A 27585-nucleotide genomic window follows, 5' to 3' on the forward strand; every position below is an offset into this window, starting at 1 on the left:
ACATATTACACAATGAATCGATCTGATACCATTAATCTTATTTTGGAACTACAGAAGAATTTGTACATCATTAAAGCAAAAACGTTTATTTTCTTGTTTCCAGGGCATAAATGTTCACATCACTATTATTTATATTTAATTCATAGGTGTCATACAGTGAGATTCCTAGAAATACTTTACTTTACAATCCAAAAAAACCACATTGTGTTTTTTAATAATGACAATTTGATGATACTTGCCCAAACTATATAACTTAAATATTATTTCATAATTTCTTCAGGCTTTTGGCATCCTGAAGTGGAGAAATTATCCATTTTAATGCTGGTTAATTACTAACACGGTGAGACTTAACCATCTGCTTTTTTATTGTTCTGAGTATAATGTTTGGGACTGCGAACAACATATAAAAATATACATACATATAATGAAGTGACTCTAAGGGCATAGAGCTATTGTAATTTTTTCCAGCATTCAAAATATTTTTAAATATATTTTAATTGATTTTTTAGAGAGAGATAGAAACATTGATGTGAGAGAGAACATCGACCCGCCGCCTCCTGCACGCCCCCTACTGGGGATCGAGCCCACAACCCGGGCGTGTGCCCTGATCAGGAATCAAACCAGGACCTCTCAGTCCATGGGACAATACTCAATCCACTGAGCCAAACCGGCCAGGCCCAAAATAATGTAATAGTTCTCACTTGTATCTGAATGGTATTTTACTTATTTGCACTGTCAAAGCCTTGGAAGCCCACTTTGCTTTTTGTTCCAGGTGTACAAAGGTACAATATTCCACACTAGTGAAATGAGTTTGCTTGTGATCCTTTAATAGCAAACACAGAATTTCCTCTTATTAGGTTCATTCAGAAGGGCAGACACATAAAATCAAATATGTGCATTTAAAAAATTAGGACACTACTTCAATTCCCATGACATGTAACAGAGTTTAGGGTATATTGCATTAATATTACATATAGTAAATAACATGTATGCAGTACTTTATATGTGCCAGACTTATGCTAAGCATTAATCCATTGAATCCTCACAACAACACCATGAGTATTATACTAGAGATAGCTTCATAGATGAGGAAGTTGAAGCACAGATAGGTTAATTTGTCAAGGACACAATTCCAGTTAATGGAGGAGACAAAAAATTTGAACCCAGGCAATATATGTCCAGAGTGCGAAACTTCTTATCTCTGCATTGTCTTGCTTAATATAAATCAGAATTATTATTGAAAAGCTTTAAAATGCACAGTATTTTCCTAAGAATAGCTGTCTGGAAGCCACTGTAATTTGTCCATTTGCATCTTTTCTCTGAGATTCTTTCTGCTGTTTGTTTGTTCTTTGTTTTAGAAGAATGAGTTTAACTCTCTCATTCTTGTGATGTTATTCAATGAGCCTGGCACAAATTTCAGATACAAACTGTACGTGAACCTAGTCAAACACAGCAGTTTTCTCTCAGGAGAGATCATAGCATTTTTGTTTGTAATCAGTTTGCAGGCATGCAAACAACAGATCAGTTACCATTGATAAAGTTCCACAATTTGCTACAATTTTCTGTCCATTGCATCAAACTCCACATTTTCGCCATTATGTTACTTCTGCTCAGCTGCAACACTCCCTCCCTTGTAATTGATATACTTTTAATAAAAGTAGAAATTACAAATTATAGTGCCTCATTTCCCACAAAGTTGATGGGATATTTTTTATTTGCTAAAATTGTAGTACATTGAAAAATATGTCAAGCTGGTAAATGCAATATCACCTGCATTATGGGAGAAAAAATATTGCAAGTCTTTATTCTAAGCCCATAAATACTTAGGCAGTTAGAAAATTATTTTTTGCTTCCACATAAAGTACATTGTTTTGGTCTCCACACAGTTATTGCAGATCATATATTTCAAATCAGTATATTGGGTATATTTGGGATGCTAAATAGTAACATGTTTTCCCATGCCCCCTACATAAACTCAACAGTATCAGCAATCAATTACCACATCACTCTGTCTGCTGTTAAAGGTTGTTGTATACAAATCCCAAAGGTGATATACAAACTCTTGAAGTCCCTTCTTTCCCATGTATTTCTCTTAGATTTCAGATCTATTTTTTTTTTTTTTATCCTCACCCGAGGACGTTTTTCCATTTTTTGTACAGATAGAGTGGGAGGGAGAGATAGGAAGAGAGAGAGAGAGGGAAACATCGATGTGAAAGGGACACATCGAGTGGCCGCCACCCGCACAGCCAACCAGGGCCGGGGACAAACTGCAACCGAGGTACATGCCCTTAGCGGGAACCGAACCCGGGTCTCTCCAGACCGCAGGTGGACGCTCTAACCGCTGAGCCAAACCGGCCAGGGCTCAGATCTATTTGTAATGGGATTCAGCAAACACTCTCAATCTGTCTATATTCAAATGACTAAACCCTTGGCCTTACAAATTCAAGCACAGTCCTGACAGTCACCAGCGATGTTACATGCTTGACAGTTTCATATTCCACAGTAAACAGTTTATGCCGCATGGCATGCATGACCCTTGTGCTTCTCTCCCATGGCAGACAAGCTGTGTAGCCATTGTTATTGCTCAGAAGGAGTCCCTGAAATTGTCGAAATGTCTCCATCCCCAGTTTTCCAGGGGATTCTGAACTTCCGCGTCCCTTTTTGTTGTTTTATTTTTGAACATCATATTTTAAATCTCTCTCTGTCAGGAAATTAAACAGTCAGGCCTCAAAGATTAAACTACAGGTGGAGTCTAAGGAAACCAATTTCAGTCTCTGATTCCTAGCAGTTCCAAAGAACAAATTCTATAAACCTTCTATATTTTTAATGCATTTGTATAGTGATCTTAAGATTTAGTGTTCCTTCAATCAGCTAGGCTTCCATTCAAAATTACTCTTAGTAAATCAATAGAGTTGACCAAAACATTTGGGAGTATTGCTACTTTAGTGAAATATAAAATTACATTGGGCTTCACATAAGGAAGGAATCAAATAAAATATAGATTTAAGGGGGAAAAGAGAGACTAATTGTATCTACTTTCAGTTAACCAGAGGCTATATACTAAACAATGTCAGTCTTGGTTACAATAGTGTCTCCTGAGTGGGTGTCAAATACGAGCCCTTGTCTGCTCATCAGAAGTAAATAAAACTTAATTCTAGGTATACACTGTGGACAATAAATATTGCAAGAACAGAAGTAGCAGCATGCTGCATGATGCAAAAGGCCTGTTTGCTGAGGGGAAATACATCCACTTTGTCAGATTCCTTTACTGAAAATACCAAGAGAGTTCAGATTCTGCTGTGCAAAAACTTTTTGTGTACCTATTACTTGACATAAGGGAAAATATTTTTAAGGCATGGGTAAAAGTGAGACAGAAACAGTCATAACTGGACTTGACCTACATATTCCAGGGTCAATCAAAAGCACCAATACACACTTTTTGTTTGAGAAATGGGAATAGATCATTAAAATACTAGCTAATAGTGTAAAAATGTCTCTGGGAAGATTAAATGGGAGGGAGGATGGGAGAGCTATTGTTTTTCTCACCAAGTCTTAGAAAGCGAGTTGCTTCTTTCATTCCTGTGCATATTAATTTTCAATAAACTTAAAAGAATAAAATGCCTTGTCGGGCAGGTGTGGCTCAGTGGTTGAGCATCGACCCGTGCACCAGGAGGTTGCCTGTTCAATTCCTGGTCAGGACGCATGCCCAGGTTGTGGGCACAATCCCAGTGGGGGGCATGCAGTAGGCAGCCAGTTGATGTTCTCTCTCATCGATGTTTCTATCTCTCTCTCCCTCTCATTTCCTTGCTCTCTCAAATCAATAAAGAAAAAAAAAATTTAAAAAAAGAATAAAATGTTTTTAAAGTGATATTCATAGGTCTGTTGAGCTGAAGAAAGAATATTCCTTCCTCTTAAATACTCTGTTGATAGTTGTCAGAACATTCGTCCTTACGCTTAGGGTTAACAGGAAGATTTCCTATTGGTTCTTTTTTTTTAATATATTTTTATTGATTTTTTAGAGAGAGGAAGGGAGAGGGAGAGATTGCTAGAAACATAAGTCAGCTGCCTCCTTCATGCTCCCTACTGGGGATCGAGCCTGCAACCTGGGAATGTACTCTGACTGGGAGTTGAACGGGTGACCTCTCGGTGCATGAGATGACAATCAATCCACTGAGCCACACCAGCTGGGCTAGTTCTGGTATATTTCTCCCTTTCTCTCTCTCTCTCTCTCTCTCTCTTTCTCTTGCTTGCTTGCTCGCTTGCTTGCTTGCTCGTGGTCCTTTATTCTCTGCAGCAAAAATGATTCCTTCCTGCAGACCCAGAGCCTCCGGTCTGCAGAGAACTATCTATAGACGTGAGGAAGAGGACAAATAGCAATCCTGGGATAGTGATTCTACACAGATTGTGCCGTGGTGCAGGGCTCCGGGTAGAAATGTACGTGAGCATTGAGTCACAGGCTGGCACCCAAGTGACTTCCAGCTACTGCTGTGTTAGAAGGAGAGATGGCGCTATTTAGAGGTCCCAAGATTCAAATATCTGTGTGGCAGATAGAGAGCTCCTGGCTGGACAGATACATCGTGGGGTGGGGGAGATGCTTCCCAGTGGAAGCAGCCCCTCCCCTCAATTCTTCACATCTCCCAGTGGAAGCTGAGCAACGGAAGTGGCCGGCTGCAGTTCCTCCTGCAGGCAGCCCACATTATTGCCTGTGGCCCAAGCAGACACATCTTTGCCACCACCTTTGCCATCCTTGAGGCCTGATACCTGCTGCACCCACTCACTGGCTTTCAGGCCCTGGTTGGCTGCATTCTGGGGGACTTGACACAAGCACATAACTTTTTTTTTAACTATAAATTAATTTTTTCCCTTTACTGATTTTAGAGAGAAAGGAAGGGAGATAGAAACATTGATGAGAGAGAACATTGATTGGCCACCTCCTGCATGACGCCCACTGCAGATTTGGCCCATAACCTGGGCATGTGCCCTGACTGGGAACTGGTGACCTCTTGGTGCATGGGTCCAAGCTCAACCACTGAGCCACACCGGCAGGACAAGCACGTGACCTTGCCAGCCTCATTATCCACTGTGAAGAGCATGGCTGACGTCTGTGGGGAATGCATCTTGAAGAACTTCAAGGCTTCATTCGGGGCCTTGGCTGATGTGCCGCTCTCTAGCTCCAGGATGGTTGGGGTTGCTGCCAATGAGTCGCTTCTGGGCATCGGCTTTGCTAGCCCGGTCTAGGTCATCCATGTTCTTCTTCAGGGATTTGAGATTCTCCCAGAATTCATCCTTCTACCACTGGGGAACGAGAGCAGTGGCCAAGGCCTCACTAAGGTAAACGATCTCCCTCTGCACTGGTATATTTCTTATAGTACCTTTAATAGTTAGGATTCTTCTTTAAAGACCTTATATATTTTCCACTCGGCTGGTCTGGCTCAGTGGTTGAGTGTCAATCCATGCACCCAGAGGTCGCAGGTTTGATTCCGGGTCAGGGCACATGGCCAGGTTGTGGGCCTGATTCTCAGTGGGCGCGTGCAAGAGGCGGCCAGTCCATGTCTTCTCTCATCGATGTTTCTTTCTCTCTGTCCCTCTCCCTTCCTCTCTCTCTAAAAATCAACAAAGAAAAAAATATTTTTAAAGAGCTTATATTTTTCATTTTAGTGTTAAACTGTTGGAACTGCAATAAAAGTAGTTGAATTTAGAGGTAAGTTGCCAAGACCAAGACTCTAAAAGACTGCTTTATATTTCCAGTTGGTTGGCAATGCCATTGGTGACTCACTTAAAAAATCTGGGATTAAAAGTCATTATTTAAAAACCATAAATTGTAAAATTAAGATAATAAGTAGGTTAGATAAATGCAGTCTATTACATTTCTTTCATTTTTTCTGGCATTATCATTAATAATATAGAATCAAATATTACTTGGGGTTGGTAGGACAATAAGCCATTTTTCTAAAGCAAATGCAAAGTGTGACTTTCTTGAATGAGTATCAAATGAATCTTTAATACTGGAAATTTACTCTTATTATAATAAAAGAATTGGTTTAGGGTCATTTCTGCAAACTGAGACAATGCCATGTACCTTCACATTCAAGGTTTCCTCATTAAAATTTTTGTTTTACCTTCATATCACCATGATCCCAGGAGCATACATTCAGGATATTGGATAGACAGCTAGGCCATTTATGTCAGTCACTGTCATTCATGATCCTGCCTATTGAAATTGAGTGATATTTACATGATATTTAGCCAGCAAACATAAGAATAGCAAATCCTAGCTAAGCCCTGACACCATTTCTTCCTGTGAGGTTTCTGATTGAGATTAATGCATGAAAAGGCAAAATAGGACAAAAGAACACTTTATTGATTGCTAAGGTTTTGATCTAAAAACTAAATGTTAAACTCTAGTAAGTTTGTATGGACCATGTGGAAAGCTCGTTGTACCCAAATCATGTCGGTAGGAATGGAGATGAATCAATGCAGAACCAAATCTGAGTTTCAGAGCTCACCACTGTGATGAATGGAAATGTTAACTGAATCTCATCTTCCAATGAAAGAAAAGAAAAAAAGAGCAAGAGATCCAGGTTCAAAAAGAATGCCTTTGGCCCAATATCTAATGCCAGGATTTGGCAAGAAAAAATGGGACATGGGGTGTTTAAACAAAAGAACGATGCTCATAATAGAGTAAAAAAAAAAAAAAATTATCAATTTTTAACATCTTATAGGAGGTCTACATTGGCCAAGCTTATATATATTAGAGATTTCAGTGTTACTGAGAAATTCACTTACTGGGACTACGCCTTAACATTACCTGGAACATGCTTCAGTGTGTGTTTCTGTATTTTATTCAACCAGGTCATCATTTTCCACCTTGGGAACAAGGTAAAGGGTGGTGATAAAGAGATGAAACTTTCCTTCTTATTTTTCCCCGTGGGTGTCAGTTACAATTTACGTTTATCTTTCAACTGTATCCAGAAAAACACTGAATTTTCAAAAGCTGCTCACGAACTATTATGAATATTTTCTATCCTGTAGTTAGTCACATTTTATGTCATATTAAAATTTTAGTTTTTTTCTTTTTTTTTCTCTGTTCAACCTCCTTCCTCAAATTTATTTCATTTTCAGAGTCTTATATCAACAGTTTATGCTGTGACATTTTTAAATTAAATCTTCTGAGTGAAGATTAAAGAAAACGATAAGGCACTTGCCATGCTATACTCTTCCTTTAAAAAAATTTAGTCCTGGCTGGTAGGGCTCAGCCATTGAAGCCTCAGCCCATGGACCATAGAGTTGCAGGTTCGATCCCCAGCCTTGGTTGGGGTCGTGTGGGAGGCAACAAATTGATGTGTCTCTCTCATGTCGATGTTTCTCTTTCTCTCCCTTCCATTGTATCTAAAAATAAATAGAAAAATATCCTCAGGTGAGGATTAAAAACAACAACAAATCTATGACTAAGAGCAAAAGAACAGCCTTTGTTTCTGGCATACATTGATATCTTTGCTTTAATGTGTCTTATTAGCCTGGATTATTTGTATTAACACTCTCAACACTAATTCCCCTCCACAAATTAGAACTAGAACTGCAGAACTTTATGAATGTGAATTAAAATATTAATGCCCAATACACCAAAAGTGTGTACAGCTCAAATCTATTGGGAAAATAGAAATTCCCCATATATAACTGCTTGGGCCGAATGTGCCCCTGCCCAAAGTCATATGTTGAAACCCTAATCCCCAGTGTGATGGTATTTAGAGGTAGAGCTTTTGGGAGGTAATTAGGATTAGGTAAAGTAATGAGTATGGGCTCTCATGATGGGATTAATAAATGTCCTTATAAAAAGAGGAGGATACACAAGATCAATCTCTCTTTTTCTCTGCCATATAAAGACACAGTGAGATGGTGGCCATCTACAAATCAGGAAGAAGGATCTCACCAGACATCAAATCTGCTGGCACCTTGAAGTTGAGTTCTCACCCTCCAGAATTGTGAGATATAAAGGTTTGTTGTTTCCAACCTTTGAATTCCTTATAGCAACCGGTCTATAATTTCTTATAGCAACCCAAGATGACAAAAACAAAACGGAAGGAAAGAACAATAAGCCCAAGTTTTTTAGACACACTGAATTTTCAGTTTGAAATTGATTTTTTCCCTCCCATTTTCAGGCATTACAATGAACTTCTCTAAGTGCTAGGGATCTATAGGCTCTGGCAAAGTCTCTCTCCACAAACACTAACACTCACTATAAAGCAACATTGTAAACTCAAAGATTCTTGAACTTCATTTCTAATTGTAATCATCTTGAAAACTTTTTTTTCTCAATTTTTATTAATTTATTTTTGTTACAGATATTTCTCCTTTTTTCCCCTAGACACCCTTCTTCCCATCCTGCTCCCCCCAACAATGTTGTCTATGTCCATTGGTTATGCATACATGCATATAAGTTCTTTGATTTATCTCATCCACCCCTCCCACCCCCCTCCTCTGAGGTCTGTCAGTCTGAAGCTACTCCTTTCTATGTCTGTGGGTCTACTTTGTTCATCAGCTTACTTTGTTCATTATATTCCACAAATAAGTACTGAGATCATGCGGTATTTGTCTTTCTCTAATTGGCTTATTTTATTTACATTAAAGCTTTTCAGGTCCCTCCATGTCGTCTCAAGGGATAAGAGATCTTTCTTACAGCTGCAAAGTGTTCCATTGTATACAAGTAGCACAGCTTTTTTATCCACTCATCTACTGATGGACACTTGGGCTGATTCCAGATCTTAGTAATTGTAAATAGTGCTGCTATGAACATGGGGGTACATATATTCTTTCTGATTGGTGTTGCAGACTTCTTAGGATATATTCCTAGAAGTGGGATCACTGGGTCAAATGGCAGTTCAATTTTTAATTTTTTGAGGAAATACCGTTCTGTTTTCCATAGTGGCTGCACCAGTCTGCATTCCCACCAGCAGTGTACTAGAGTCCCCTTTTCTCCACACCTCCAAAACCACTTGTTGTTTGATGATTTGTTGATGGCAGCCCTTCTGGCTGGTGTGAGATGATACCTCATAGATGTTTTAATTTGCATCTCTCTGATGATTTATGATGTTGAGCATTCTTTCATATGTTTCTTGGCCATTTGGATGTCCTGTTTGGAGAGGTGTCTATTTAGGTTCTCTGCCTTTTTCTAATTGGGTTCTTTGTCTTCCTTTTGTTGAGTTGTATGAGCACTCTATATATTTTAGAAATGAACCCCATATCTGATGTATCATTGGCGATTATGGACTCCCATACAGTGGGTTCCTTTTCCATTTTGATGGTTGTTTTTTTGCTGTGCAGAAGCTTTGAGTTTGATGTAGTCCCATGTGTTCATTTTCTCCTTTGTTTCTGTTGCCTTAGATAATGTATCAGTGAAAATTCTGCTGCATATGATGTCTGAAATTTTGTTGCCTACATTTTCTTCTAGGGTTTTTATGGATTCATGAGTCACATTTAAGTCTTTTATCCATTTTGAGTTTATTCTTCTGTATGACATCTAGCTTTATTTTTTTGCATGTAGCTGTCCAATTTTCCCAACAACATTTATTAAAGAGGCTGTCTCTCCTCATTTGTATGCTCTTGCCACCTTTGTCAAATATTAATTAAGCATAATGTCTTGGGACAATTTCCTGGTTCTCTGTTCTTTTCCATTAATCTATATGCCTGTTCTTGTGCCAGTACCAGGCTGTTTTGATTACAGTTATATCTTCCTGTTGGATAGATCCTCTCAATATTATGTAGTGGCATTCTTTGTCTCTAGTTATGGACTTCATATTGAAATCTATTTTATCAGATATGAGTATTACTACCCCGGCTTTTTTTTTTTTCCCTTTACATTTGCTTGGAAGACTTTTTTTCCATTCCTTCACTTTCAACCTATGTGAGTCTTTTGTTGTGAGGTGGGTCTCTTGTAAACAACATATATATGAGTCATGCTTTCTTATCCAATCTACTATTCTGTGTTTTTTGATTGGAAGCTTCAAACCATTTATATTTAAAGTTATTATTGATATGTACTTATTTATTGCCATTTTTATATATTTCTTCCTATTTCTTCTGCTAATTACAGCAGGTATTTTAACATTTTTTGCAGAGCTGGTTTGGTGCTAATATATTCCCTTAGCCTATTTTTGCCTGGAAAGCTCTTTCTTTCATCTTTTATTTTGAATGATAGCTTTGCCAGATGGAGTAGTCTTGGATTCAGATCCTTGTTTTTCATTACCTTGATTACCTCATGCCATTCCCTTCTGGCCTGTAGTGTTTCTGTTGAGAAGTCAGCTGAGAGCCTTATGGGGGGTTCCTTTGTAGGTAACCTGTTGCTTATCTCTTGCAGCTTTTAGGATTCTCTCTTTGTCTTTAATTTTTGGCATTTTGATTACTATGTGTCCTGGTGTGGGCCTGTTTGGGTTCTTCTTACTTGGGGCTCTCTGTGCTTTTTGAACTGAATGCCTTTTTCCTTTACCAAGTTAGGGAAGTTTTCTGTCATTAGTTTTTCAAATATATTCTCCAACCCTTGCTCGTTTTATTCTTCTTCTGGGACTCCTATGATTCAAATGTTGTTACTTTTCCAGTTGGCCCACACTTTTCTTGGGCTGCCTTCCTGTTTTTTAATTGTTTTTTTTCTTTTTGGTTTTCTGATTGGGTGATTTTTTCTACCTTGTCTTCTAATTAACTGATCCAGTCCTTAGCTTCCTCTACTCTGCTGGTTATTGCTTCCAGTATTTTCTTTATTTTTGCTATGTCATTCTTCATTTCTACTTGGTTAGTTTTCTGTGTTTCTATATCTTTACTCATAGTGGTGAGCTCTTTACTCATGCTGTTGAGCTTCCTCATTATCATCAGTCTGAACTCTACCTCTGATAACTTGCTTAACTGCATTTCATTTATCTCATCTTCAGTAGAGTTCTCTTGTTCTTTCATTTAGGATTTGTTTCTTTGTTTCACCATTTTGGCTCTCTCAGTGGGTTTTGGAGGCTGCCAAATTTTTCCTGTGAGTGTTGGTCTTCCACTGTTTGTGGCTCCCTCAACTGGTTTTGGATGAGTGTGGGAGGACCCAATGTTAAACACCACTGTCAAGTCTTACTTCCCTTGGTAGATTTGCAAGCCCAGGAAAAGTTCAGTTTTCCTCTAGCTTTTTGCCTGGAGGTTATTAGTCTCAGTTATTTGATAAGTGTTGGGTTATAGCCCTCAGCTGAATGAAAAAAACCCTCAGTTGTTCAGGGTAAGAGGATTTCCAGAGGGTGGGGCAGGTACTGGCTGTTAATGAGCCTCAATTTGCATTTCTCTTGCCCAGCTGGGTGGTGTTAAATTTTTGAGGGAGGAGCTGTTGCTTCTCCCCAGGGTTCTTTGAGTAAGATGGCTACTGCCTGTGAGAAAATGATTCAGCACAAAACTCCCAATGCCCTCCCAGCTCTCCAAGTTCCCGAGTGTCCACACAGTTCCAATCCAGTCTTCCCTCCCTCTGCTGGTGTCCAAGGTGAGTTGATGTAGCTAATTTAGTGCTCTGACCCAGCCCTCTGTGCTGTGTAGCCAGCTTGGGATGGATTTTAACCAACGATGAGGGAGCTGGTCACAGATAAAACAGCTGCTGTCCGTGGGCTCCCAGCCCACACTCTTGCGCCTCCACAGATCCTACCAGGCTCAATTCAGTGTCCTTTTTTTCTGTCCCTGGTTATATGGGTTCTCTCCAGCTGTTTTCTGTTGCTTTTTATCAACAATTCGTCTTTTAGTTGTAATTTTAGTTTGATCCTGGGAGATGGTCTGTGTAGCTTCTATTCACTCTGCCATCATTTTGAAATATCCATTCTGAAAACTTTTAAAAATACAAATGTTTGAAACTGCCCTGAGAACAGATGAATCAAAGTCTGTATTAAACCAACAACAACAACAACAAAAAACTGAAAATATTCTGCACTAGGCAATTTGTGCAATCCACAAATCCAATACTACTCTGTTTATTTTATTTTTTTTAATTGCTGTAAGTTTGAACATCAGAACCTCTCTTGGCTGGATTCTTTTTTCTTTTGACATGTCCACGTGTGTGTGTGTGTGTGTGTGTGTGTGTGTGTGTGTTATAAATTTCCTTAATTTCTGGCACTACAATACTCCAGGCTTATCTTATATATTTCCTGTCTCATTCCTAGAATCAGTCACCTCTCCAGTGAGTCCTAGTACCTTGCATTGAAGGTTGGTATTAAGAGATCATGAGCTGGGCACTATGTATGTTTATTGATACTACTAGGATATCATTTTTTAGGCCTTCTCAGCTGACAGAGAGAAAAGTATATGTGTATGGTAACCATTTATATACACATATCTATACATATTTCTGTATGAAACCATCTGTAACCATATTAAGACAAACATTAGTTCACACTGATGTTTCCAACTCTCATCCATTACCACACAGATCATTCTTGATTCATCCCTTGGCTTCTTTGTGAACTTTCACTCTAATTGTGGGAAAACTGGCTCCCACTATCTGCTGTTTATATAATAGTTTCACTCCAGCATAAATGTATTGCAGAGTTGTTAACTAATATACTCATGGAAAACATTTTTATCAACTAGAGTATGGTCATAACTTACAGTTCTTTTTGTCTGTAGTCTTATACACCCCATCCATTTTCAAAGTTACTTAGGTTAGCACGTTTTCTTCCCCGTTTCCTAAAGTGAGATTGTTTTATATATTTTTCATACAGTTATCCTGTCACTTTGCTTTTTCTAAGGAAGCCCCTGGCCACCTAATTTTTAAAAAAAATTGTACACATGTTAAGGTTTAGTTTTTTAATTTTGTAAATTTCCATGGCTTTGACAAATGCATAATATCTTATATTCACCATCACACATTTATACAAAATAATTTTACTATTCCCCAAATTTTCTGATCTTTACTTATCCATTCCTCTCCCTCACCCCAAAACTCCTGGTAACCACTAACTATTTTAACTGTTTCTATACTTTTACCTTCTCCAGAATGTCATGAAATTAAATCATACAATATGTAGCCTTTTAGTGCCGGCTCCTTTAATTTAGCAATGAGCAGTTAAGATTCTTTTGTCCTTTCATAATTTGATACTTCATTTATTTTTAGTACTGAATCACATACATTGCAGGAATAAATCACAGTTCATTTATTTATTCACCTCTTGAAGGACACCTTGGTCACTTCCAATTTTGGGTGATTATAAATAAAGCTGCTGTAAACATTATGTGCAGGTTTTGGGGTAATTATAACTTTCAAATCAATAGATAAATACCTAGGAGTACACTTTTTGGGTCATGTGGCAAGATTATGTTGAGTTTTGTAAGCAACTGCCAAAATGTTGTCCAAAGTACCTCTACTATTTTGCATTGCCACTAACAATGAATTTGTATTCCTATTGTTCTGCATATTCTTGAGCATCAGTTATTGTCATATTCTTTTAAAACATTTTAATAGGTGTTTAGTGGTATACATTGTTTTATTTTCAATTTCCTGATAAGAAATGGTGATGACATATAGTTATTTTATTTTTTTCTTTATTGATTTTTAGAGAAAGAGGAAGTGAGAGGGAGAGAGAAATAGAAACATTGATGAGAAAGAATAGTGACTGGCTACCTCCTGCACACCCCCCACTGGGGATCGGGCCCACAACCTGGGCATGTGCCCTGACTGGGAATCGAACCAGCAACCTCTTGGTGCATGGGTCGATGCTCAACCACTGAGCCACACTGGCCAGGAAAGAAGCACTTTATAAACTTTGGATTCATTCTCAATCTTTTAGTGGATCTGTGTCCATTGGTATAACCTTCACAAATGTTTGTCAACTTTTTTTCCCCCTTAAGTGATATAAGAAGTCTAGAGGGGACCTGAATTGGGGCATTTTCTCTTTTACAACATTAGATAAGAATCTGGTAAAGTTGTTTTTCTTGGTATGCTGGACTTTATTTGTTTGGGTTTTTTGTTTTGTTTTGTTTTTTATTGATTTTAGAGAGAAAAGAAGGGAGAAGGAGAGAGAGAAATATCAATGAGAGATAACATCGATTGGCCGCCTTCTACATGGCCCCCACTGGGGATCGGACCTACAACCTGGGCATGTGCCCTGACTGGGAATCAAACTGGTGAACTCTTGGTGCATGGGTCAATGGTCAAACACTGAGCCACAATGGCTGGGCTATATGCTGAACTTTGTTATCGAGACTGTACTGGACATATTTGGAAGTTGCTACTCTGTCCCTCGCTCTGCCAGAATCAGAAGAGTTTTTTTTATTCTTCATCATGAGCACATGATGAAGTTCCTAGAGATCAAATACATGCAAGTGTGTGTGTGTGTGTGTGTGTTGGGGGGGGCAGGGCCCTTAACACTATGCTCTCCAGGAATTTCAAACTCTCACACTCGTGTGTACTTGATCTCCATCAGTTCATCAAAATTATCATTTAAGTGTTTCTACCAAATTATTGCTCTAACAATTTCTGCTTCTGGTTAACTGCTCTTTGTTAAAATTGTCTGTAATTACCTGTGTCTCCAGATCATAGTGGCAGTTTTCGGAGTGATATCAGTTGTTTTGTATCTACTAAATATCATTGATTTTTAGATTGTTCAGCCTTTTTTTTCTTGTTGTAAAGATGGAAATGAAAAATACCAAGCTCTTAAGATGTTGGAGGTAAAACCAAAGTCCCATGTCCAAGGTTTAAGCCTTCCTTTTTCAGCTTTGCTGTGTAGGCCTTTCCCATTATAGGCAGAGGCAGGTCTTTTAATGATTATCCCTCATACTCCTGCTTTATTCTCTTTCCCAGTATATAAATGTATATCTATGTTCATAGAAATAAGGAGGCATGGAGAATTCCCAGCTAAACTTTTGTTTTGTTTTGTTTTATTCTCTCCCAAGGATATGTTTATTGATTTGAGAGTGGGAGAGAGAGAGAGAAAAAGAAAAACATTGTTTGGTTACTTCCCACATGAGTCCCGACCAAGGATTGAACCCACCACCTAGGTATGTGCCCTGACTGGGAATTGAACCCATAGCTTTTTGGTGTATAGGACGATGCTTCAACCAACTGAGCCACCCAGCCAAGGCCACAGCTGAACTTTTAACCCTTAAAAATATATGGACTCTAACAAAATAGAGATCTGAAAGTGTCTGACCCCTATAATTGCCACAAGCCCCAGGGACAGGCTTTTCAAAAGGTGGCCTCCTAGTGCTTCTTATCACTCAGTAATAGTGTGAAGATACACAATGCAGTGAAATATAGAATATAACACATTGGGTCTCTTCCATGACTGTCAAAGTATATTACCATAGTTTCCAGTTCTTGGTGTCCAAAACTAGCAATGCATTCTATAAGATTGCCAGAAAATTAATGTAATTTATAATTATAGTGAGGGAAAATGAGTAATCCATAAAAATATCCATAAAAATGAAAAAATTACAAAGTAGTCAAAAGAATGCAGACATTCATGTCCTACTAATTTCAGTTTGAGTTCTTAGTATACTACTTTAAAATGGCGTGATCTTGGGAAAGCAATTAACCTCACTGACTATGATTAAAATTATCATCTATAAAAAAATGCAATAGTTTCTACTTTATAGTGTTGCTGTGCTCAATAAATGATAGGTTAGACGTGTATCATTAGGGTGAACATCAGGGCTGAATTGAAATATCAGAAAAAGTCAAGGAGGTAAAAGTATGTAAGAAAAGAATTGGGAGTGCAGTGAGATGGTTTTGTATAACCAATAATAAATAAAGTTTATTATTTAAAACAAATGTTTACCTAATTCTTTCAGGGTTGAATATGGGCAGATTGCTATATTTAAGTGGCAAAATATGGCAAAAAGACAAACATCTATTCAATAATGACTGCTTCCCACTTGCACACATAATTCTGAAGGTGGTTCTTATGGTGTTCAAATATTTAAGAAATAATTTATTGTACTATCACTAAAATGCCCTTAGTAGGTTAGTTCTGTAAGTCTGAAAGAAAGACTCAGGCAGAGGAACTAAATAGACACCTCTACAAACAGCACATACAAATAGCTAAGAGACATATGAAGAAACACTCAACATCACTAATCATCAGAGAGATGCAAATTAAAACAACAATGAGGTATCACCTCACACTTGTCAGAATGGCCGCCATCAACAAATCATCAAACAACAAGTGTTGGCGAGGGTGTGGAGAAAAGGGGACTCTAGTACACTGCTGGTGGGAATGCAGACTGGTGCAGGCACTATGGAAAACAATATGGTATTACCTCAAAAAATTAAGAATTGAACTGTCATTTGACCCAGTGATCCCACTTCTAGGAAATCCTAAGAAGCCTGAAACACCAATCAGAAAGAATATATGTACCCCCATATTTGTAACAGCACTATTTACAATAGCTAAAACCTGGAAACAGCCCAAGTGTCCAACAGTAGACGAATGGATAAAAAAGCAGTGGTACATATACACAATGGAGTACTATGCAGCTGTAAAAAAGAAAGATCTCTTATCCTTTGAGATGACATGGAGGGACCTGGAAAGTATTATCCTAAGTGAAACAAGCCAAATAGAGAAAGACAAGTATCATATGATCTCACTTATTTGTGGAATATAATGAACATAACAGTCTGAGGAATGGGGTAGTCCCAGAAACATGGAAGTGGGGTACAGACTGACAATCCCCAGAAGAGAAGGTGGGGGGGAGATAAACCATAGAACTTATATGCATGTGTGCGTGAACAGTGGACATGGACAACAAAGCTGGGAACAAGGTAGGGAGGGAGGGGGAGGGGGAATCAGTGGGGGAAAAAGGAGAAACATCTGTAACAAAAATAAATTAATTAATTAAAAAAAAAAGGAAAGACTTCATTTCTTTTTCTAAGTAATTTTTAAAAATTATTTGTGACAGAATAAAATTGCTATAAAGTTAAATCATATATTACAATGATTGGAACCTGAGAAAAACAATAATAATAATAATAACAATTATGTTCTTATAATTAGAATAAAATTCTGGAAAAAAAATTATAAATACATCAACTCCAAATTTAAAACTTATGTCGATTAACTGCTCATATTGCTAAATCACCTAGTTTTTCATAAATCTTCTGAAACAATGTGTTGGTATTTTGAAAAACGAAAACTGAAATGTTCAATATTTTTAAATGAAATAAACAAAATTGAAATTAGAACTAGATATATTTCAAATGCCAAAGAATATAAGGTAGCACATTTTATGATGGAGGAATTAGGTATACTATTTTACTCCCAAATGTGTAACACAGGTCCTGGTGCATAATAAGCATTCAGTAAATGCTTATGAATAGGAAGTCATAAAACATGTGCACTATACAAAAATATTGCAAAATGTAATTATTCCCTGTATATTTAATTGATTAATTTTTTAAATAAACTTTATTTTTAGAACAGTTTTAGACTGACAACAAAATCGTGTTAAAAATACAGAGGTTTGCCTGACTGGTGTGGCTCAGTGGTTGAGTGTCAACCCATGCATCAAGAAGTCACTGGTTCAATTCCCAGTCAGGGCACATGCCCAGGTTGTGGGCCCAATCCCTAGTGGGGGGCATGCAGGAGGCAGCCAATCGATGTTCTCTCTCATCGATGTTGCCATCTCTCTCTCTCTCTCCCTTCTTCTCTCTCTAAAATCAATAAATAAAAATTTTTTTTTTAAATACAGAGGTTCCACATACATATTCTTTATCCCCACACATTCATAGCCTTCTCCACTATTGGCATTGTGCACCAGAGTTATATATTTGTTATATTGAATGAACCTACATTGACAAATCATTATTACCCAAAGTTCCTAGTTTACCGTAGGGTTCACTCTTGGTGTACATACTCTGGGCTTTGAGAAATATATACTGATATGTGACCATCATGATAGTATTATACATTATTTTCACTGCACTAAAAATCATCTGTGCTGTGCCTATTCATCCTTCCTCCAAACCTTACTAATCTTTTTATTATTGTTTCCTTAATTTTGCCTTTTCCAGATTGTCATATAGTTGATATCATTCAGTGTGTAGCTTTCTCACATTGATTTCTTTTTTTATCATTTATTTATTTTAGAGAGGGAGGAAGGGAGAGAGAGATAGAAACATTGATGAGAGAGAATATCGATTGGCCGCCTCCTGCATGCCCCTCACTGGGGATCAAGCCAAAACCTGGGTATGTGCCTTGACCGGGAATAGAACCAGGGACCTCTTGGTGCATGGGTTGACACTCAACCACTGAGCCACACCAGCTGGGCTCAGATTGATTTATTTTATTTACTAATATGCATTTAAGTTTCCCCTCTACCTTCTCATGCGTTAACAGATTTTTTTTTTTTTTAGCATTGAATAATATTCCATTGTCTAGAATATGTACCACAGCTTATTTATTCACCTACTGAAGAACATCTTGATTGTTTCTAAATTTGGGCAGTTATGAAGAAAGCTGCTATAAACATCTATGGGCAGGTTTGTGTGTGGACATACATTTTTAACTCCTTTGGCTAAATACAAAGAGTGCAATTGTTGGATCGTATCATAAAGTTATGTATTGTACAAAACTACCAAACCATCTTCCAAAAGTAGCTGTACTATTTTGCATTCTCACCAATATAGGGGAGTTCCTTTTGCTCTCCCCCTTTGCCAGCATTTGGTGTTATAAGTGTTCTGGAATTTGGCCATGATAATACATGTGTACTGGTATCTCATTGTTGGTTTAAATTGTATTTTCCTAAAGAAGTATCTTTTTATATGCTTATTTGCCATCTGTATATCTTCTTTGGTGAGAGAAACTCTCAGTCATTATTGCCTCAAATATTTCTTCTTTCTTTTTCTCTTTCTGGCATTCCAGTTATACATATGTTGCATCTTTGTAGTTATCCTACAGTCCTTGGATAGTTTGTTTGTTTGTTGTCAGTCTTTACTCTCTCTGCTTTTCTGTTTAGGTTTCTGTTGGAATATCCTCAAACACAAAGATTCTCTCTTCAGCTGTATCCAGTCTACTAATGAGCCCAATTAATGTTTTGTTGTTGTTTCTGTTGAAGTGTTATTTTATATCTAGCATTGCTTTTATCCCTTTTTAGAATTGTTATTTCTCCACTCACGTTACTTGTATGCTTTTGCATTTTGTTTCCTTTTTCCATGAAAGCCCTGAGCATGTTAATTATAGTTGTTTAAACTTTCTGGGCAGGGAATTCCAACATCCCTGCAATATATGAATCTGGTTATGACACTTCTTCTTACTTGTTAAACTGCATTTTTTTGGGGGGTGGGGGGGTGGTATGCCTTGTATTTTTATTGAAAGCTGGACATAATGTGCTGGGGGGAAAGTACTATGGTAAATAGGCATTTAGTAATGTGGTAAGACGAGAAGAGAGAAGCATTATAGATTCCAGTCTTATACTGAGCCCGTGCCCCTGAGCTGTGAATGACACTAGTCCTTCTCAGTTTGTCATTTCCACTTAGGTGGGATATGATGGTTAGAGGGGCTAGAGTTGGTTAGTTCACTTTCCTTATGAGGGAAGTAGAGTGGGCTGGAATTAGGTATTTCTCTTCCTCCAAGCTGGTTAGGCTCTGGTACAAAGTTTCTCTTGAGGGCAAGCCTTCAAAGGAAGAAGAGAATGCTCCGGTGTTACTTTTCACTTCCTTCGGCTGGAAACACAAGGGAGTTTTTCTCTGATCTTCATTGAGAGAACGTGATTGAGCTCCAGGAGATAAAACTTACAAAAGTTCTCATGGCTAGCCCAGCTGGTGTGGTTCAGTGTTTTAGCCTCGACCCATACACCAAGATGTTGCCAGTTTTATTCCCAGTCAGGATGTAATGCCCAGATTGTGGGCCCGATCCCCAGTGGGAGGCATGTAGGAGGTGACCAATCAATGTTCTCTCTCATTGATGTTTCTACCTTTCTCCCTCTCCCTTCCTCTCTCTTTAAAACAGTAAGAAAAAAAAAAATCTTAAAAAAAAAAGTTCTTATGTCTTGACCCCTCTGGATGGAGTTAATTCTATTGCTTGTCCACACTGAGTCTTCAGTAATTTATCAATTACAATTTGTTTTCCTACCCTGGTAATGATTCTTGTGGTGGTTTCTAGATATGGAAGTCAACCATTTTAAGTTGTGATTCTCTGTATCCGCTTGCATGTTTCTCCAACTCTGGGGTAGCAGTTTGCCCCATGACCTAACTTCTCTGATGTATCCATGATGAGTTGTTGAGTGTCTTTTTTTGTTTTGTTTTTGGTTTTTTAATCCTCACCCAAGAATATTTTTCTATTTATCTTCAGATAGAGTGGAAGGGAGGGAGAGAGAGAGAAACATCAAGGTGAGAGAGACACATCAACTGGTTGCCTCCCCACATGACTCTGACCAGGGCCAGGGACAACCAAGGTACGTGCCCTTGACTGGAATCAAACCCGTTACTCTTTGGTCCACGAGCTGATGCTCTAACTGCTGAGCCAAACCGGCCAGGGCATGAGTTGTTGATTTTCAATTTGTACAACTTTTTACTTATTAGAATGTAGTGACAAATACTAAGCTCCTTACATAATTTGAAAACCCAATTGAAAACCAGAACATGATTTGATTAAGTTTTCACTTAAAGTTTGTAGTTGTAATTCTTACTTGTTAGTCTTTTATACTCCTAGTTAATGTGGAATTTTATTTTATTTTTAAAATTTTTTTTATCCTCACCCGAGGACATTTTCCCATTTTTTGTTCAGGTAGAGTGGGAGGGAGAAAGAGAGAGAGAGAGAGAGAGAGAGAGAGAGAGAGAGAGAGAGAGAAACATCTACGTGAAGGGAATACATTGAGTGGCTGTCACCAGCACAACCAACCAGGGTAGAGGACAAACTGCAACCAAGGTACGCACCCTTAGCAGGAACCAAACCCGGGTCTCTCTGGACCACAGGCTGACACTCTAACCACTGAGCAAGACTGCCAGGGCTTAATGTGGAATTTTAGCATCTACTATGTGATCTTTTGAAAAGGTCTTTCAGTGATTTTCCTTAGAGAAATTGTAGTATAAGCAAAAAGTATCTTGTTCTAAATTTGTAAGAATTCCTCTCTTTATAGGTCTTCACACATAATTTTATTCATAGTGCCTATCACAGTTATACACACACACACGTATGATGATATGATGAGATTGAATATATAAAGCTATCTCTTACAGAATTCACTGTTCTGTTAGGTTTGTAGGGTGATAAATACAAAAAAAAAGTAAAAACAGATATAAACTCCTAAAAAATTTTGAATCATGTCCTACACTCATTTTGTATTTCCCACATTGAAAACTCAGACTTGTTCATGCTCCATAGGTATTTTTTGCTCCCATTTCTTTTTTCTTTTTGTTAAATCATCACCTGAGGATATTTTCCATTTATCTTCAGAGGGAGACATTGATGTGAGAGAGACACATCGATTGGTTGCCTCCCACATGACCCTTAGCATAGTTGGGACCAAACTGCAACCGAGATACATGCCCTTGACCTTAATCGAACCTGCGACTCCTGTCCTTGGACCAACGATGCTCTAACCGCTGAGCCAAACTGGCCAGGGCTTTGCTCCCATTTAAATACTTATTCTTTTATGGGGTTTTCCTAACAGATAATGTGGCTATCTATAAAAACAATCAACAAACCCAGGCAAAGCTATATATTTGCAAAACTAGATCTCATGGCACAAATTATCAATATCACTATGTGGTAAATATACTTCCATAAATTTGTTCACACCATCTTAGATTTCATGAGTCAACATTCTACTTTTAGTCTCCACTGTATCCTAAAGGAAAAATGTACAGCATCTTAAGAGCTTCCAATATTTAACATGTAAAAATTTTTCTGGTGCCAAAATTTTTTATCATTTTTTTAAAAGATATTTTTTAATTGCTTTTTAGAGGGAAGGGGAGGAAGAGGGAGAGAGAAACATTGATGCGAGAGCGAGACATCAATCAGCGGTCTCCTGCCTTCCCCACACCAGCAATCAGAGCCTGCAGCCCCAGCACGTGCTCTGACCAGAAATCAAACAAGCAACCTTTGATACACACCATGATGCCCAACCAACTGGGCCACACTGGCCAGGGCATTATCATCTTTCAACCTAAATAATTTTATGAAGTGAATTACTTATTTGAATAATACTAATATATTCCAAGCTTACTTAGCAAACCACATTTTGACATTAAGTAAATGTGTAGTTGAAACAATAGGCTACATTTATTAGTTATAAGGTCAAATTTTATTTTATGTTCTTATGGTGAGTGGAAAGAGTTTTTTGAGAAAAATTGCAGTGCCAAATGTCTAATGCTATTATGTCAGATGGGGGGAAAAAAACGTTTATCATTATCCTGTAATTGAGGAAAATAAAGGGCAGTCATATTTTCTTATCTGAACTCAATTTGCTTAAACCAGAAATTGAATGAATTTGATATTACATTCCTTACAGTGCAGTCCCTCTTTTCCTCAGATCCAATACTTAGCATGCATCGTTCTGAGTAGCCTCATCAGGGATGCGTATTCCTTGGGTGGAGAGATGGGGTAGGATTGTTAATTACTTAATCACTTCACATGTATAAATTAGGAATGAGAGAAAATCAGTCACATGAATCAAGTGTCATAAAGATCAATGGTAACAGCTGTTTCAATCCTGCTGCTACAATCTATGCTCTGTCTGCCTGATTTACCAGCTGCTGGAGATTTGATTGATAACAGGTACAACTGTAATCAAATTGACAGTCTCAATACAATATGCCAGTCAGTTCTGAAAGGAGGGGAATATTTCATTGTGGGGCGAACTAGCTTCATAAAGTACACCAATTTTACTATGAATGAGGTCCTTGAGAGAAAGGACCACTGTGAATGGTTAATACCTTGAGAAGATTTTCCTCTTTTGAGTAACCCTGAATGCTGTTATCCTCTCTAGGATCAACAACAAGCCTGCATTGTTATCACTGAGTACAGGGCTGTGACCCACATCAAATGAGATCATGAAGATGGGTTGAGTTTCTGGTGAATAGGTGACAGCAGTGCTAAATCAGTCCTCTGTGCTGACTGACACTGGCACCAGGAAAATGTCTGCAGGGATTCTGTCTAGCAGCAAGAGGACCTGACCCCAACTCAATTGTCTCAGTCATGAAAAAACTTCCCTGAATTCGAGCTTTTAGCAGTTTGCTTTCCTTACTTTTTGCCTATTGGGACAATGCGTTTTCTGGATGATAGTTGTTTTCTTTTTTTCCTTCTATTATAATTCCATTATGGCATTTATATGACTTGTATAAATAAAATAGTAGCTCTAAATTGTAGGGGGTGCTGTGATAGCATTATTTTTTCCTAAGAAATAGAAATCTTTAACATAGATACATTTCTCAGAAGTTTTGGCTTCTCAAAAGTCAATAGCTGCATTGCTGTATCCCATGTGCTGGATTAGTAAAGAAGATACTTGTCCAGCAAAAGGAATAAACTTGACAAATACATAAACCACTTTGATTTTGTTTTCGTTTTCCCTTGTCTGCAAATGTTGGGCATCAATATCTACTTTTCTGTTTTAGACCTACCTTAGCTTGTTGGTCTTACTTCTTTGAAAAATAATGAACAGTTTCATCTTTATTTAGTCCATTTCCTTAGTGTGAACAGTTTCCAGATTGACTTAGTGATGTAGACATGAACCTATGAGAAGTTAGACAATTAAAATGTTACTATAGATGATTAATTCAAATACATTTTTAGTGAAGTCCTCGGGATTTTCTATATGTAAGATAGTGCTATATGAAAATAAAGTGTGTTTTTTTTTTTTTTATCCTCACCCGAGGACATTTTTCCATTTTTTGTTCAGGTAGAGTGGGAGGGAGAGAGAGGAACAGAGAGAGAGAAACATCGATGTGAAGGGACACATCGAGTGGCTGCCACCCGCACAACCGACCAGGGCTGGGGACAAACTGCAACCGTGGTACGCGCCCTTAGCGGGAACCGAACCCGGGTCTCTCAGGACCGCAGGCCGACGCTCTAACCGCTGAGCCAAACCGGCCAGGGCTAAAGTGTGTGTTTTTTTAAAATTTATTTCTTACTTTATTGATTTTGGAAAGAGAGAAAGTGAGAGGGAGAGAGAGAAAGAGACATCAATGAGAGAGAACATCAATTGGCCGCCTCCTGCATGCCCCCCCCTGGGGATCGGGCCTACAACCTGGGCATGTGCCCTGATAGGGAATCAAACCGGCGACCTCTTGGTGCATGGGTCGATGCTCAACCACTGAGCCACACTGGCTGGACTGAAAATAAAGCGTTTTAATTATTTCTTTCCAAACTGAATGCCCTTTATTTCCATGTGTATTAGTTAGTTTTTACTTCCCAGATTTTTCTTTCTAGAACCTCTAATACAATGTTAAATAAAAGTGACAAATATAGACATCTTTGTACTTTTCTTGATCCAATGAGAAAACCAGCTGGTCTTTCATCTTTGTTTCTGATATTACTTATACATTTTTTTTATAGATGTCCTTAATCAGATTGTTAAAGTTTGTTTTAATCATATCTCTATAGCTTTACCTAATAGAAAACATTTCATAGAGCTATAATTATACAATTTTTATTTTGTATTGCACATGAAGTACATTGCTTTGTATAAACTTACATTTTTAAAAATCTGAGAGAAAAAATAAACTAATATATACTCAGAATCTGTTATATTGACCTTTTTATTTATTCTTTCTATTTAGCATTATTTTTTTGCCCTGGATATGAGTTATCATCTGCTGTCATATTTTTAATAAAATACAGTTTTGTTCCCATGTGCTTCCTTATGGTATTATTATATAAATTATACCATAAGTCTAACAATACAATCATATACCTGTTGTTTTATGCAGTTGTTTTTTAAATCAGTTAAGAGAAAAAAGGAGAATATGCAATTATATATTTTTATAATGAATTACATAGTTACCTTTACTAGTGCTTTTTTTGTGTGTAATTCAGATTACTTTGATTATCATTGCTTTCAGCCTGAATAACTTCCTTTACTATTCTTCATAATGCAAATCTGTTAGGAATAATTTTTTTTTTTTTTCAGTTTTTGCTTATCAGAGAATACCTTCATTTTGCTTTCATTTTTGGAATATAGTTTGGCTTGATATAACATTCTTGGTTGATTGATTAACTTTTTTTTCACTTTCAGTACACTGATTATGTTGTCCCATTTCCCTCTTCCATCCGTTGTTTCTGATGAGAAGTCAGATGTTATTCTTACCTTGTACATGTCTGATGTGGATCTCTTTGTGATCCACACACTTGCAGCATTTGAGCTTCTTGGATGTCTAAATTAATTTTTATAATCAAATTTGGGAAGTTATCAACCATTTTTTCTTGTATAGCTTTCCCAATATGCATAATTGACTGTGATCCCATGAGAGTTATTCTTGAATGTCTTCCTCCCTCCTTATTTTCATTAAACTTATGGTTGCTTTAACCAGAAACTTTTATCTTTCTTTAAACACTCTTCATTAAAATATTTATTATTTACAATCATGCATAGTACAATATTTCTACTTTCCAGTGAGAAATAAGACAGAAATAAATAAAAGAAAATTGGTTAATATAGAAACTTTCTCATGCTATTAACTAAAAAATGTACCTTCTTCTTTTTGTACTTTGTGCTTATTTAAAATCAGGTTTAAAAACCCAAAAAGCAAAAGCCAAAACAGAACACACACACACACACACACACACACACACTCATTTGTTATAAAGAAATAGAAAATCTGAACAAATTACTAGTAAGAAGATTGAATCCATAATCAAAATTTTCTCAAGAAAGAAAAGCCCAGGACCATATAGCTTCACTAGTGAATTCCACCCAACATTTAAAGAAAAATGAATACTGATTCTTCTCAAATTCTGTAAAAAAAAAGTAATAAAAGGAAACACTTCTCCAAACTTATGTACTAGGCCAGCATTACTCTAAAACCAAAACCAGATAAGAACACTACCAAAAAAAAAAAAAAAAAATCACAGGCCAATATCACTAATGAATATAGATACAAAAATTCTTAACAAAATAGAAAACTGAATTCAACAGCACATTAAAAGAATCATATACCATGATCAACCAAGAACTATTCCAGAGGTGTAAGGATGTTTCAACTGTGCAAATCAATTAATGTGATACATACCATAAACAAAATTAAAGATAAAAATCATGATCCTCTTAATAGATGCAGAAAAAGCATATGACAAAATTCAACATCTTTTCATGATAAAAACTCTCAGAAAACTGTGTTAGAAAGAGTGTACCTCAACAAAATAAAGGACATATATGACAAGCCCACAGATAACATTATACCCAGCAGTGAAGAGCTGAAAGTTTTTCCTCTTACGTTAAAAACAAGATAAGGATCACCATTCTCACCACTTTTTTTTAATACGGTACTGGAAGTCCTAGCCAGAACATTTAGGCAAGCCAAAGAAATAAAAGGCATACAAATTGGAAAGGAAGAAGTAAAGTGGTCTTTATTTGCAGATGATATGATATCATATATAAAACCCTAAAGACTTCACCAAAGAAATGTTAAAACTAATAAATGAATTCAGTAAAGTTACAAAACACAAAATCAACATGCAAAAATGAGTTGCATTTTTATACAATAAAAACAAATTATCAGAAAGAAATTATGAACCATACTATTTACAATTAGATCAAAAATAATAAAATTTTTAGGAATAAATTTAATCAAGGAAGTGAAAGATCCATACATTGAAAACTGTAGCACATTGATGAAAGTAACTGAAAAAACATAATTAAAAAATATTATTCCATACTAAGATAATGAAAACAATTAATATTGTTATAATAGTCATACTACCTAAAGCAATCTACAGATTTAGTGCAAACCCTATCAAAATTTCAAGGGCATTTTTAACAGAAATAGAGAAAAATCTCTATAGAACCACAAAAGACTACAAATAGTGCAAATGCTATTAAGAAAAAGAAAAAGAAAAACAAAACAAAACAAAACAAAGCCAGAGGCATTACACTTCCTGAGTTCAAATACATTACAAAGCTACAGTAAACAAAACAGTATTCTATTGGCACAAAAATGGGAAGGAATAGAGATCTCAGAATTAAGCCCATGCATACATGATCAATTAATTTATGACAAATGAAAAAAGGTAATCTCTTCAATACATGGTGCTGGGAAAACTGGATAACTACATGCTAAAGAATAAAACTGGACCCCTATCTTACATCATACACAAAAACCAACTCAAAATGAATTAAAGGCTTGAATATAGGACCTTGAACCATGAAACTCCTGGAAAAAAAACAAAAACAAAAACAAAAACATAGGGCATAAGCTCCTTCATATCTGCTATACCAGTAATTTTTTAAAAAATTTCACACCAAAAGCAAAATATAAACAAGTAGAAATATATCAAATTTAAAACAAAACAAACAACACAAAACCACTACACAGCAAAGGAAGCCATGAACAAAATGGAAAGGTAACCTACTAAATGGCAGAAAATATTTGTAAATCATATATCTGACAAGAGAGTTAATATGCAAACTATATAAAGAACTCATACAACTCAATAG

The 27585-nt window shown here is 37.0% G+C and overlaps 1 long non-coding RNA gene across 1 annotated transcript; it reads left to right on the forward strand.

The window, feature by feature from the left end:
* The first annotated feature begins 4976 nt into the window (after positions 1–4976).
* LOC118635842 lies at positions 4977–23516 on the forward strand. The gene is made up of 3 exons (XR_004960560.1): positions 4977–5331; positions 7884–7995; positions 22924–23516. It is a non-coding gene; the product is annotated as an uncharacterized LOC118635842 (long non-coding RNA).
* Positions 23517–27585: the final 4069 nt, after the last annotated feature.

This window comes from Molossus molossus, unplaced genomic scaffold (genome assembly GCF_014108415.1).
Source record: "Molossus molossus isolate mMolMol1 unplaced genomic scaffold, mMolMol1.p scaffold_m16_p_2, whole genome shotgun sequence".
NCBI classification, from domain to species: domain Eukaryota; kingdom Metazoa; phylum Chordata; class Mammalia; order Chiroptera; family Molossidae; genus Molossus; species Molossus molossus.